The sequence below is a fragment of the Mustela nivalis genome (genome assembly GCF_964662115.1).
Source record: "Mustela nivalis genome assembly, chromosome: 9".
NCBI classification, from domain to species: Eukaryota; Metazoa; Chordata; class Mammalia; order Carnivora; family Mustelidae; genus Mustela; species Mustela nivalis.
Genome location: NC_139028.1, coordinates 29,044,114 through 29,057,502, shown reverse-complemented (window position 1 = coordinate 29,057,502; position 13,389 = coordinate 29,044,114). Strand labels below are relative to the sequence as shown.

General features: G+C 51.8%; 1 protein-coding gene and 1 long non-coding RNA gene across 6 annotated transcripts in view; one reads left to right on the top strand and one right to left on the bottom strand.

The window, feature by feature from the left end:
- KIRREL3 (kirre like nephrin family adhesion molecule 3) overlaps nt 1-13,389 on the top strand; it is a 546,897-nt gene that overhangs the window by 429,973 nt on the left and 103,535 nt on the right. The gene's annotated exons all lie outside the window — the stretch shown is intronic.
- LOC309841075 overlaps nt 1-13,389 on the bottom strand; it is a 36,324-nt gene that overhangs the window by 7,739 nt on the left and 15,196 nt on the right. Inside the window, exons 2-3 of the long non-coding RNA XR_014298923.1 lie at nt 4,682-4,815; nt 3,006-3,231 (exon numbers count right to left, since the gene is read on the bottom strand). This is a non-coding gene — a long non-coding RNA (uncharacterized lncRNA). The remainder of the gene's footprint in view (nt 1-3,005; nt 3,232-4,681; nt 4,816-13,389) is intronic.

Genomic DNA, 13,389 nt, shown 5'->3' with positions numbered 1-13,389 from the left:
CTGCAACCCCATGTGTCTATAGCTTTATTGTCCAAATGCACTGATGTCCATGGGACCCAAGGACTTAGGTGGCAACCACTGGCAGAATCCTGGGGTCTCCCTCTATGCCTGCTATGTCCTGAGGAGGCTTCCTTTCTTCTCTCTGCCTCCCTACCTGCCCCCCATCCTCAGCGAGCCTCAAAAGCTTCACCGCTGAACGGGGAGACCCTCCCCCCTCCCCCTCCCAGGGGAGAAGGAGTCTGAATAAATGAGCGTGTTTAATGGCCTGCGGTGCCATAAAGTTTTTAGAGCTGTGTGCTGGAATGAGCAGGTTCAGGCTGAGATGAATTATCCATGGCTTTTATCAAAGGAGAGTCAATAAAAACCTGAAGGAGCTTGCCCCATCTCCATAGAGTGGCCCATGTCACATCATTGGGTCCCGCGTTCTGGAAATAATAATCGGACGGACGTATTTTTCCCCCCTGTTCCATCTGCTTTCTTCCCTACGCCTTCCCTTCTCAAATGTATTAGTTTCTATGGAAACTGTGTTGTTACTGGTATGGGAGGAGTTTAATGACATTCAGAAGTACCAAATCAAGTCCATTTATATAATGGTTTGAAATACACATAATGGCCTATGGAATATAGGACACGGTGACAGTTTCAGTAACTGCGTACAGAGTGTGGGATAAATAGAGCCATGTAATACTCCCCACCTCCAAGTCAAATGTGCCAGGAATAACCACTATTCTTCATACTAAAGAACAGCACTTCTCGACCATTATTCATGAAAGGATCTCAAACCCTACACCAAGCTGTTCTCCTTTCACTGAGGAAGGACGTTGGCTGATCATTGGTCCTCTGCACCCAGAGCTTTGACCAGAGTCAGCCAGAGCAGGTAGAGAGGAGAGAAAAGGACCTCAAAGAAGAGAAGAAGGAAGCAGCCATTCTGCCCCAGGCTCGGGGGGGGGGGGGGGGGGGGGTATGGGGGGAGGGGAGGCTCTCCACTCCCAACCAGCCTGCCGAACCACATTCCTCCTGCATCTGTTCATAGGGCTAGTCTCTGTCCTACTCCAAGATTTACCAGGCACCTACTGTGTGCCTCGTGCTGTGAGAGACACGGAGATGAACAACACATCCAGGATGCCCTCATCTTCACTCAGCTTCTGCCAGCAGCCGACCCTAAGCAAGGTCTTGCGTGTCATGGTCTGTCTGGGAGGCAGAGGGACCCTTAGCTCAAGAGAAAGACCTCAGGTTGCAGATAACCGGAGATGAGGAGTTAGCCTTCGGGCCCTGAAGTGGGCACGCCTCGGGGACACAGAGAGGGAGGGGGGGCCACTGACGGAGTCAGCTCAGCTCTCAGAGAATTTTGGGTCCAGTGGGAAGACAGGCACAGAAGACACGAGCAGAAGGCAGGGTGATGGGAGAGCTACAAATGTACCAGGGATATGTTCATGGAGCACAGAGGTGGGGCAAGCCATTTCTTCTGTCTGGAGTAACACTGGGGGACCCCGAGAAACCAGGAGAAGGGTGGGGAGCTAAGCTGCAAAGACACAGGACTAGAGAGGCATTTCCACACACTGACATCAGTCGTCCTCATCCCATCACAAGTTAGGGGGGTTAACTCCATTTTGAGGGTAAAGAGGCTCAGAAAGATGAAGTCATCTACCTAAAGGCACCCAGCTATGACCTGGTAAAACAAAGACTCGGACAGTGGTCTCTTTATCTCTGCCCTGCCTGGGGGAGCTTTGTGTGTTTGGGGGATGAGGGTGGGATGACTCCCTCTTTCAGCAGCAAGGGCAGACCTGGCCGAGCTCCTGTTGTGGATCCACGTAGACGTCCCCCAGCCCATGGCCACCAACCACTCTCTCCCACATCTCCCCACCTTGCACAGCCCACAGACCCCCGGTCAGCCAGCAAGGCGCCCCTCTGATCCTGCCCCAGATTGATATAGACCAGACTCACTACACCTAATATGCAGTGAATTATCTAGAATTCACACCCTGGGGGTACAGGAAGGAGGAGAGGAAGTCTGGGGAGGGGGGTGTGTCAGTTCTGGTGGCCCCACAGGCATGTTTTTTTCTACCCTGTCTCCAGCCTCTTCTCTCCCAGCCCTGCTCTAAAGCCCATTGGTTCAGAAAGAGGAGGAGGGACCCGCCGTGGGTAAATAACAGTGGGAGAAGCTGGGTTAGCCCTCACTGAACAGGTCTGCCCTATAGAATGTCTCAGAGATTCTAATATGCCAAAGGGCGTGGTGAACCACCAAGAGGGGTGTATGGTTCAGAGTTTCCCCAACTTATTTGAATACAAAACATGCTTTAGGACTAATGTTCTCTGGAATCCATTTTGAGGAATGATGGTTTAAGGCCCAGATCCACCACCAACTTGTGTGAGTTTTGTCAAATAAGAGTAACTCAAGCCTGCCTGTGAAAAACAGTAAAATAGCTGGGGGGGGGGGGGAGGCTTTAGAAACTGGAAAACAATAGAAATAAGATGGTGCTGTTATTTACATGAGACAAACACATTGTTTCCCAAAGAACATTGCATTAGAAGTTGAACAAAAATAAATAAGTAAATAAACATCTTTAAATATAAGTTTGGTTCCTGACTAGGTGTATGACCTCGACCATGACCTCTCTTGACATATATTTTTTTCATCTGCAAAATGGGTATACTTTGGGGCACCAAGGCTCTTTCCCTGTGCGGATATTGCAAAGAGAAGCTATGCATGATGATTGTGCTAGTGCTTTGAGAAAGCATAAAGTACCATAAAATGCAAGGCATTATTATTAGTGTTCCAGGCTAAAACCCTCAATTCAGTCCCGTTTTGCTGAGATCAAAACAGGAGGAGTACTAGGAGAAGGGACCGGCTAGTGGGAGAAATAACAATGACTAATAATTTTCATCCATATGTATGATATTAGGAGCCTTGTATGAGCATGTCGCTGAGGGGAGAAAATGAATATTTCATGAGTAAACACTAACTGTAGTATTAAGATGAAATGGACAGAAAGGCCCCGGCTTACCTCTGCCACCAGGTTCAGCGAGGAAGGTCAGCGCGGGCTCTGTGGTCTGGCTCCAGGGAGCGGTGCTGCCAGGCAGGAGGGAAGAGCTCAGCCTCCCAGCGGAGATGGAGCGTTGTCTGTCCCTGGTGACTGGTAGAGATAGTCCTGCCCCAGGAGACAGAAGAGCCAATGCCCACATATAAAGCACCTCAGCGGCCTTGGGCAAGTTACCATAGCCATGTTCACACTAGAAAACAGGGGTAATAAGATCAGCTTTGCACAGCCGTAAGGTTCTCAGTCCAAGCCCAGCTGTTTGGAAGAGGGCTTTGTAGCACACACGGGTGGGAAGCGTCATTACTCATTTACTCGCTCAACGGACGTTTATTGAACATCTACTAATTGCCAGTCACTGCTGTGGCCATTTGTTTGTTATTCGCTGTGTGCCAAACACCCTGTGCATCATTTTATACACATCACCTCCTGTGATCTTCACTACTGTCCTGAGAGGTATCTGTTAGTACTCCCACCTTCCACATGAGGAAATGAGACTCGGGAAACATCAAGAACTCGCCCCAAGCCAGATGGCTAGTAAATGGCACAGTCCAGAGCTATAAGAAGCCAAAACCCTTTATTCTACACTAAATGCCCGATCCTCGTCCATGGTACTTGTGTAGAGCCAGAGGGGAACCCCGCTTCCAACGCCCACCAGCTCTGCCCTGGTCCGTCCATGCTTCGTGCTTTCTAACATCGGGGCTGGTTTCTCGCCCGAAGGAGAAAACTTCTCAGTCCCCTCCTTTCCCTCTCTAGGATACCTTCCCTTTGTTTTCTGTCCCCACACTCTCCGCCTGACCTCCGTCTGATCGTCTGTCCTCACCCTAGGGGTTTTCACGTCCAGCCCCGTCCAACAAGACATTTTCCTCCAAGACCCTGGGCAGCTTGTATCTCTTCTCCGGGCCACCCCTTGGGTGGTGTGAACATCGAACATCTCCCACCCCTGTAATACCCTTAGAAGATGGAAGCACCAGATGGAGCAGTACCAGGATTAAACCTAGCCAAATCTTCCCCAGCCCTCTCTGCCCACCACGCAACGCGAGGACACAACCGTCTCCGCAAATCTCTTCCCTACAGGGCAGTTTCGTGTTATCTTGGCTCATTCTTTCTCCAGAGATGAAGAGATTGTTTTAAACCCGCCGCCCACCAGCTCTGCTCCTGGCTTCCAATGCCATTAAGTTTCATTATAACAAATAAACACCACAATGACATTTATAAGTTACCACTGAGCACAGAAGCACAAATATGAAGCAGATAAACTGCATTTGATCCAAATAATTACTGCAGGCAATATTGGGCTTAGTCTGAGCTGGCAGCCGGGTACCGAGTAATTTATTAGATTGCGTAAGGCAATGTTGCACGTTGAGTTTTTCATTATTGTGTCTCTTCCCCTCTCCGTGGTCTAAATAGGTTAGAGGAGTTTAGACAGTGCCGTGGCCAAACAAAGACAGACTTTGCTCAAGCAGATTAAGGCTGGGAATTACAGCCAAGTGTCCGGGAATGCCTGCTTCCCAACCAACATGGCACTTGAGAGAGAAGAGAGGGTTTCAGATTATCTTGATCCTGCCAGCCAAGGACGGTTCCCTGTGTGTGCTCCCCACCCACTGGCCCGGAAACAGAAGGAGGCCCCATGAGGGAGTACGTGCAAGGATGGATGGAGCTCCCAGGACTCCGAGCCTGGATTCCTGCCGGGGGTGCCTCTGTGCTCAGCCAAAGACCCTCTCTACCACAAGGCCCTCCGTAGCTCCGGGCAGCCTCAGACCCCAGTCCCAGATCTCTCCTGCAATAAATAAAGGGAAGGAAGCAGTGTGCCCGCCAACTCTGCAAAACAAAGCAGTGAGAGCTGGCTACCGGCAGCCACCTCCCTGCCAAGCCCAAACTCATAAAGTTTGATTCAAGGGGTTACAATCCCTCCCATTCAGAGTCCCTCCTGCCCCATTCCCCCAGCCTTAGTAAATTACCCAATAAGCAGCAAGGACCTGTAGTTATTGTGCAGTTAAATGGTATTTGCCCAGTAAATCCTGAGCAGGGTACTAACGGTGATATACAGTAACTAATTACGGACATGAATTCTCTCCCCAAGACGCCAAGTGTTACCAAATATTGTTGCGTTTAAGGGAGAAGGTTTGAAAGCTGCTCTGTTTCCCTCCACTGAAGCCGCGAGTAACTCTTCTATTAGAGGAGCTGTCGGCACATCTAGTGGCACTTCTGGCTCAGAGACAGAGACGTCCCGGGGGTCGGGCCCGAGTGGGGCCTGGAGATAGCTCCCATTTCCTGGCCACCCCCACCCCAACCCCCGGTCCCATGCCCCCTGCGGAAGTCTCCCTACAGCCACTAGCTGGTCCTTTTTGGACAAAGGATGAGAGGTTCAGCACTAGGGTGGCTGTTACAAAGGCACGAGACCCCAGCCATGCAGGGAATGTAAGTCATTATTCCCCCAGCCCGGGACCGAGCGAGAAGGCTATTGGGCCTTTGCAAAAAGCTTCTGAATGGGGATGAAATGCTTGTGCCTCTGCCAAGCTGTGGACAACTCTTGCCCTAAATTTTTGTTCTTGGACCTGATCTCAGCCCCAGGGGTTCCCTGGGGGCATCAGAAGTTTCTCTGGCTGATGGCGGTCTGCAGGTGGGGCAGAGCCTGTGTCCAAGGCAAGAAGCAGTTGTCCTGTCAGGCTCCTTGATGTGTTTTTAGAGCACAGCTGGGGGCAGCTGGAGGACACAGTAGCCAGTCTCTGTTTTCTGAAGAGGTAACCATGAAGCTCAAACACGCTCTGGGCTTACCGGGTACTATGGAGTAAACCAAGACACAGAACTAGAGTCTGCCCGCTCCAATGCACACCGTGACCTTGGACAGGTTACTTAACCTCTCCGAGCTTCTGTTTCCCAATCCAAAAAATAGAAGAGATCCTCTCTATCTCTCAGTACCGTTGATGTGATAATGGCTAGCTTTGGAGTTCCCCTGCTTCAAGGGGCTCCCCTGAGAAGCCAGTTCCATCCTTCCCGCCATTAGCTCGTCTTTTGAGATGGGCTCAGTGACCCAGTGTAAGCCTCTTAGAAGCTAAGAAAAGCCCTCAGACCATCCCAGGTGCTTCCCAGCTGCATGTAGTCTCTCTCCTTCCTCTCAGGGTGACAGTAGCACAAAATCTCTCCTTTACCAACACGTCCACTTTCAAACAATCAGACAGGCACAGTAATGGCAAGTTTATTTGGTTTGGTTTGGTTGTTTGGTTAGCGCCTGCATTTTCAGGGTTGGAGAAGGTGATCTGAGCCCTTGCCAGGGTCACAACCAGGTGGCGGCAGGCTGGGTTGGGAGATGTACATTTGCTGTGGGGCATCGAGCCAACCGCTATGGTGAGTCTTGGCATTCAAGTCTCCACATCAGGACGGATCTTAGAACCTCCTCCACGGGGTGTCATGCAGGTAGAAGAAGCAAAATAACATATGCGAAGTTCTTCATGGAGTATAAAGTGCATGCAAGCCTTAGCTGTGGTTAATCCCCTTAACCAACCCGAAGAATGAGACCCAGAGTCCCAGGGCAGTGCGAAGCATCACTTTTTTAATTAGGACACATATATAGTCAGCTCTCAATTATCTGCTGGCAAATTGTCCCCATGCCTGGCAAACTCTATCACCAAGATTGCTTAATGAAGTCCTCTGTTAACATTTCACAGCTTCTTATTTTGCTCTTATTTGCATGAATCCGGAAGGGAATGAAAGTCCTCTAAAGGCGAAACCCGCTGATATCCCTGTCCCCACCTAGGGGAAGGTGTCGAGCCGTGAACACAGTGAGCTGGTGGGGGTGTGGGGGTGGCCCGCCTCCAGCTGTCAGCCAGGACCAGAGGTGATGTTCTGCGCCCGGCCGAGTCGGCGGCAGCGGGGAGCTCCATCACTGGCTTTGGTTTTGTTTTGTTGAGTATTAAAAATTCCCAGAACATCAAACGCATCCACATTCAAACGTGAATACTGAAATGCATTCCAGAGTTGAAAAGGCATGTTACTTAGTACTATTCATTATTTTGCACTGTCCTTCACTTTGGATTACTCACACCCTTGCTTCCTCTCCATTAGCGAACATAATTACGAGTTGGTTGTCTTTGGGCTCCAAGAAGGAAGAAATGTGGGACATGGTGATCTACTCCCTGTTGGGAACGACTCCGGAAGCCATGAGATGTTTTCTCTATAAATACCATGTCTGGGTTGCTGTCCCCGACGCAGGGCTGGTGAGTGGCACAGAAGCTGCTCATTTCAAGAACAGACTGCCGTATCCACACAGAGCACCTGGCTCCCAGGCCCACTTTGGGATCTGTCTATGGGAAGCAGCCACCCTGCTCTTGATGGAACACTTGGAAACCATCGAAACTGCACAGGACCTTCTGATACCTTGAGCATTTCACAGCGGGACCTTGGGGTCCCCTGCACAGTAGCCCACTGGCTGGAGGGGCCCCTCAAACTTCACCTAGCCTGCCCCCACCCACCTCACACCCTGGCATTCCATCTTATGCCAGTGGAATCATATGGGATTCCACTGGCATAAGATTACATGCACTGGGAAAAAAAATTAGTGACAACCACTGACTTCATCCAACGACCTCATGGAGTGGCAAAGGAAACATGGCGCACCTAGAAGGAAATGGCAGCTAGACCAAGTCCAGAGAAAGACAAGTTCCCTCATGGGGGGCCTGGGTGGCTCAGTGGGTTAAAGCCTCTGCCTTCGGCTCAGGTCATGATTCCAGGGTCCTGGGATGGAGCCCCGCATCAGGCTCTCTGCTCAGCAGGGATCCTGCTTCCTCTCTCTTTCTCTGCCTGCCTCTCTGCCTACCTGTGATCTCTCTCTGTCAAATAAATAAATAAAATCTTTTAAAAAAAATTAAAAAGACAAGTTCCCCCAAACCAAAAAGAACCCAGTTCCCCCAGGCATCCCATGGTGCCTCCCAAATGGGCACCAAAACCCACCTGTGGCCGGATTATCCCCGGGAGCTGTAGAACGCAGACTCCTGGACCTAGCTCAGACCCACCATCTCAGAATTTCTGGCTGGGAGCCCAGGAAAGTGTATTTTTAGCAACTTCCTCGTGTGATTCTTTTTTTTTTTTTTTTTTTTAAGATTTTACTTATTTATTTGACAGAGACAGAGATCACAAGTAGGCAGAGGCAGGCAGAGAGAGAGGGGGAAGCAGGCTCCCTGCCGAGCAGAGAGCTCATGTGGGGCTTGATCCCAGGACCCTGAGATCATGACCTGAGCCGAAGGCAGAGGCTTAACCCATTGAGCCACCCAGGCGCCGCACCTCGGGTGATCCTTATGCATGTGAATGTTTTAGCACACTTTCCCACTGGCAAGGTCTATACCAGGATAAAATGATTATTTTAAAATGTTTGTTTAAAAAAAAAAACAAAAAAAAACACTTGAGGGTTAGGGCATGGATCTTCCTCAAACAGACCAAATGTCCTTGAGAGATTTGCCTTTACCTCCTCTTCGCTCAGTTGTATTCTTCTCAGCTATGGGTTCTCCCCACCCAAAAATAAGACTTTGGATAAAGCAGAACAAAGAACCTTAGGCCTGAAAGGGAGGGACCTAACAGACTGAGTCTAGACTCTGCATTGTACACACGGGGAGTCCCGGAGAAGGGAAGAGTCAGGCCGAGGGCACCCAGGTCAGAGGTGGCAGAAGCAACACCAATTGTGTTGCCTGCCCCCCCCCCAAGCACGCCGCCCCTCCTGACACAGAAACAGTCCCCCAGGTCACCTATCACCCCTTCCTGCAGGCCAGGGAGAGGGGACCTTGATGCCTCCATCCTTCTCATCTCCTCTCAACCCCTACCAGTTCTATCTCCAAGTGGCTCCCAAATCCACTTTCTTCTTTCCACGGATGCTGCTTTAGCCTGAGTTCCAATGACAGCAAGATATTCCTGATCAGTCTTCCCGTCTTCGGATTATCCTCCTTCACCCACCCTCCTCACCGTCCCCGCTGTGATCTTCCCCAAAACTCAGATCTGAGCATGTGGGTCAAACCCTTTGATGATTTCTCATTAAGTGCAAACTTCTTAGCGTGCACTCGGGGCCGACACGCTCAGGCCTACCATGATTCCCTAGCAATGCTCCCTGTTGAACACATCCGCACGCCCCCGTGCCGTGCACCTGTTCCTGCCTGGTTCCTAGCGACGGTGGCTGCTCTGCACTTTTGGGCCTGGGTGCACCTTTTGGGTCAGGTGCCCAGGGCGAGGACACAGCTTCCTGTGTCCTTCCAGTCACTCTTAGAAAAGGGAACAGAGGGGCATCTGGGTGGTTCAGGTCATGATCTCAGGGTCCTGGGATCCAGTCCTGCATCTAGTTCATTGCTCAGCAGGGAGCCTGCTTCTCCTTTTCCCTCTGCCTTTCCCCCGCTTGTGCTCTCTTCTCTCTCTCTCTCTGTCAAATATGTAAATAAAATCTTAAAAAAAAAGAAAAAAAGGAAGGAAGGACGGAGGGAGGAAAGAAAACAGAGACGCTGGACACTATGGAGTTAGCCAACCCGCAGCTCTGCCTCCCAATGGTTCCCACCCTGATCCTCTCTAAGGAGGTATGTCCGCCCACAGCCAATGCCCACACTTCCTTTCAGACTCTAATGACTTAGCTCTCTCCTGCTCTTCAGCATCCCCTTCTCTCTCTCCTACTGCTCCTTGCCTTTCCCCAACAAGGGTTCAGGGAGTACATATTCCTGAACACACAAAAGCCTGAGGCTCAGAGACAGAAAGGGGCTTTGCCTGGGCCCCATGGCCAGCTCGCAGAAAGCCTGAGATGGCATCCTGGCTCCTAGCCTTCATGGGCTGCCGGAGTGTCTCCCATCTCTCCTCCATACCCTCCCCCACCATTGCCACAAAACCCTGCACTGCTCTGCCCTTCCCATCTCAGTCAGACTCAGGGAGGACCACAGGCAGGGATGGATGGGCTCCTTCCCAGGCTTGATGCACCAGTATTTCCAGAAGCACTTATCAGTATCCTCTTGGCATCCAGAGCTTGGCTGAATGGATGGAGGATTACCTCCGCCTGCCTCTCTAATGAGGACAGTGCAGGTTCTGGCCGGGGCCACGGGCTGATCATCAGTAGACGAAGGATTTATAGTGACTTTGGAGTCACCCTGCCTCGGCCAGCCCCATTGCTCTTCATTAAAGCCCCACACTGTCCAGGACAACCTTGGTGGAGTATGTATCCTGGGGAGAGGTATGTGAGACCAGGAGAATCACAGGTTACCTGGGTGCCCCCAGCTCAGACAAGACACAAGGACAGGAAAACATGCCCTCGGAATTCCTGTCCCATATCTAGCCCCAGGGAGGGGCAGTCTGGCTTTCCTGTGTAAGCCCAAACAAAACTCCAGAGCAATTTCTGGAATGTTGGTCATCTCAGCAAGCTTCTCCTCACCTGTGTATCAGAATCAAGTTGCTGGTGGCTGCAGATGGTAATGTGGAGGGTGAATGTGTCTTCATGTCTCTCTCCCGGCAGACAGTCTAGCAGAAACAGTGGACCAACAGCCCCTCTTCCACCCCACTCCCACGCTCTGTTCTTCTGGCTTCTCTGTTGGTGTTTCCAGTCCCAATCCAAAGGAAGAAGATGGGGTTAAATGACCTCTGGCCATCCCAATAGGGCTCTAAGCTTGTGCAGACCTCGACAGTGGTTAACTGTGCCACCCAAGACAGCGTTCCCGATCTGTCCAGCCTGGAGCGACCCTGTCCCTCTTTGGCGGGCACGTCAGCATCAGTGACTTCCCCTATTTGGAGATGAATTCCCAAGTCAGCCCCAGACGAGAGGACATATTGCAGAACCACCTCTCCTACTACCTGAGATGTGAATGCTTATAAGTTATTCACACCAGCTTTCTCCAGACCCATGGAGCCAAATACCCCCAGGATACCTTCTCCTGGGGATTTGGAGCCCCTGTCCATCATCGTATTTACAACCCCTCCTGAGGGCGTGCAGGGCTCCACGCACTTTACACGAAATGCCCCATGTCCTTCTCACAAACCACCCAGCAAGCAACTGATTACTGTCCTGCTGGAGAAAGTCAGGTGCAAAGGGCCTGGGGAATGTGCCCAGGGGCCACACGGAGGTAATGGCAGAGCCAGAGAGGCAGCCGAGATCACATGGCCTCAGCTCTTGCTGCTGGAGCATGTTCCAACCTCCATGTGCTACTTATGCCATTTCCCATCTCCGAGAACATTCCCTCTTTGCCCTCCTATCCGTTAGCCTCAAGGGCACGTCAGAAGCCAACCCTGCTGGGACTCCTTCCCTCATTCCCTCAGAAGGAAGCCTCCTTCTTCCTTGGGACTTTCTTTATACTTCACTTTGGGCCCTGGTTGTGTGATGCCAGTAATTCTGGTCCCTTGTGAGCCTGTTTGTCTCCTCCAGACTCTAAGCAACTTTTCCCAGAAAATAGATCCGTCTCTCGTCTGCCTCCCCACACCTGCCTGGCCAGGGGTCCTGGAAGTGGGGGCCCCTTCCAGGAAGTGGTCCTGGAAGTGGGGGAGACCTTCTCCTGCCCATGGCTGGCACCATTGCTGGTATTCTCTCACTCTCCAGAAACATCAGTTGTCTCAGTCAGTCTGCTCGGACACAATCCCATCCCACCCAGCTCCCGCTCCCCTGAGTAGGTCATGACAAGACATTCTCCCAAAACCCATTCTTCTGCATTAGGAGCTGGTCCGAGCAGCAGGAAAATGGCAGAAGTCAAATCTTGGGTTTCTGGTATGACCTGAGTTGTCCTGCCCTGGCCCTGTCCCACCCTGCTGGGCGTCTTTTGGTGTCAGCTAGGGGGCCTCTGAGCCAGCTCCTTCCTCCCCCTCCCTTGCTGCCATCTGCTTGCTTCTCGGGAGCAGGGTAGCTTTCCTTAATCTCATAAGACGCAATTTTCGTCCTCCGGGCTGGGGAAAAGCTGGCAGTAAATATCCCGCATACAAGCATTCTTAAAGCCTTCCCCAGCTGGTCACTCTTAACAGAGCAGACGGCAACACTGAGCCTGTTCTGTATGGCTGACCAGGAAGCTTCGGGAGACAGAGGTGGGCTGGGGTCATGGCAACGGCAGAGCTGCAGGGGGGCCTACAGGCTCCCTCTCACCCTCGAGACCCACGGGAAGGAGCCGATTCTAATCGGTGCAACTTCCCATTTCCAAAGCCTCCTGGGATCCCTCATGCCGGGTGCTCTGTAGCCCCACTTTTTTTTTGTTTTAAGATTTATTTATTTTAGAGAGGGGGGAAATGGAGGGTGACTGATGGGGAAGAGGGAGAGAGAGAGAAAATCTCAAGCAAACTCTGCACCCAGCTTGGAGTCAGATGCAGGGCTGGATCTCATGACCCTGAGATCACGGCCAGAGCTAAAACCAAGAGGTGGACGCTTCACTGACCGCACCACTCAGGTGCCCCAGAGTGTGGCCCAATTTTTAGTGGTCCTAGGCTCAGGAAAGATTCAGGGATGGTGATGAAAATAAGAACAACCCCCTGGGAAACACCTCTGTGTACCAGGATCATTAACATATGAGTCCTCTCCCCACGGCTGTGAGGTAGGTGTGTCACTCCCATTTCAGATAAGGGTGAGGAACGTGCCAGGTCATACTGCTAGTGACAGGGCCAGAGGTCCAGCCCAGGCCTGCCTGACCCTGTGTGCTTTCCATTCTCCAAGATCCAGGTCCTGGCAGGTACTCAGAGCAGGTCCCTCAGGGTCCATGTCACTCGTGCCTTCACTTGTGTGCTTTTCCTAACCCAGAATGGCATCTCTCCTTCGTCGCATTCCCCATATCATGATTCCTCCTCCGTGAAACCTCTAGGTTTCCTCCCTCCAGCCCTCCGCTTGCAACAGGCCTTTCTCAAACCCAAAAAGAACTTTATGTGACCTCTTGATGAGCCTGAGCCCTTTCTCCCTTGCAGCTTAGTGACTTACACTCAAACGTGGCCATCCGCACACTCTCCACAAGTTTTGCCGAATGTCCTGGGAGTTGAAGCAGGCAGGGTTTCAGCTGGGCTGCCCCGCGCTCTGGCACAGGGGTGGTGGTGGGTGCGTCCCCAGGGCACCGGAGAAGTCCTCACTCTGCCTGCTCCTGGACCACTGGGCATCCCCAGGGCATCACTCAGCCTTTTGGGGGCCCTGTGCCCTTATCAGCTCTCTCCCCCTCTGAAGGAGCAGGACCAGGGTGACTGTGTACATGGGTTTGCAAAGCACTTAGAAGCCAGGCAAGCATTCCAGGCAGCCTAGTTCCTGTCCAGAAATGGCTGGGATTAACCCTCAGGGCAGTGGTCTCCACACTTCAACCTATTGCTAGAGCAAAGCCTTGGCCAAAGTGCCCTGTCCAGGGGTTGGGGGGAAAAGGCACACCCACGTGCCAACCCTGGACCGCCT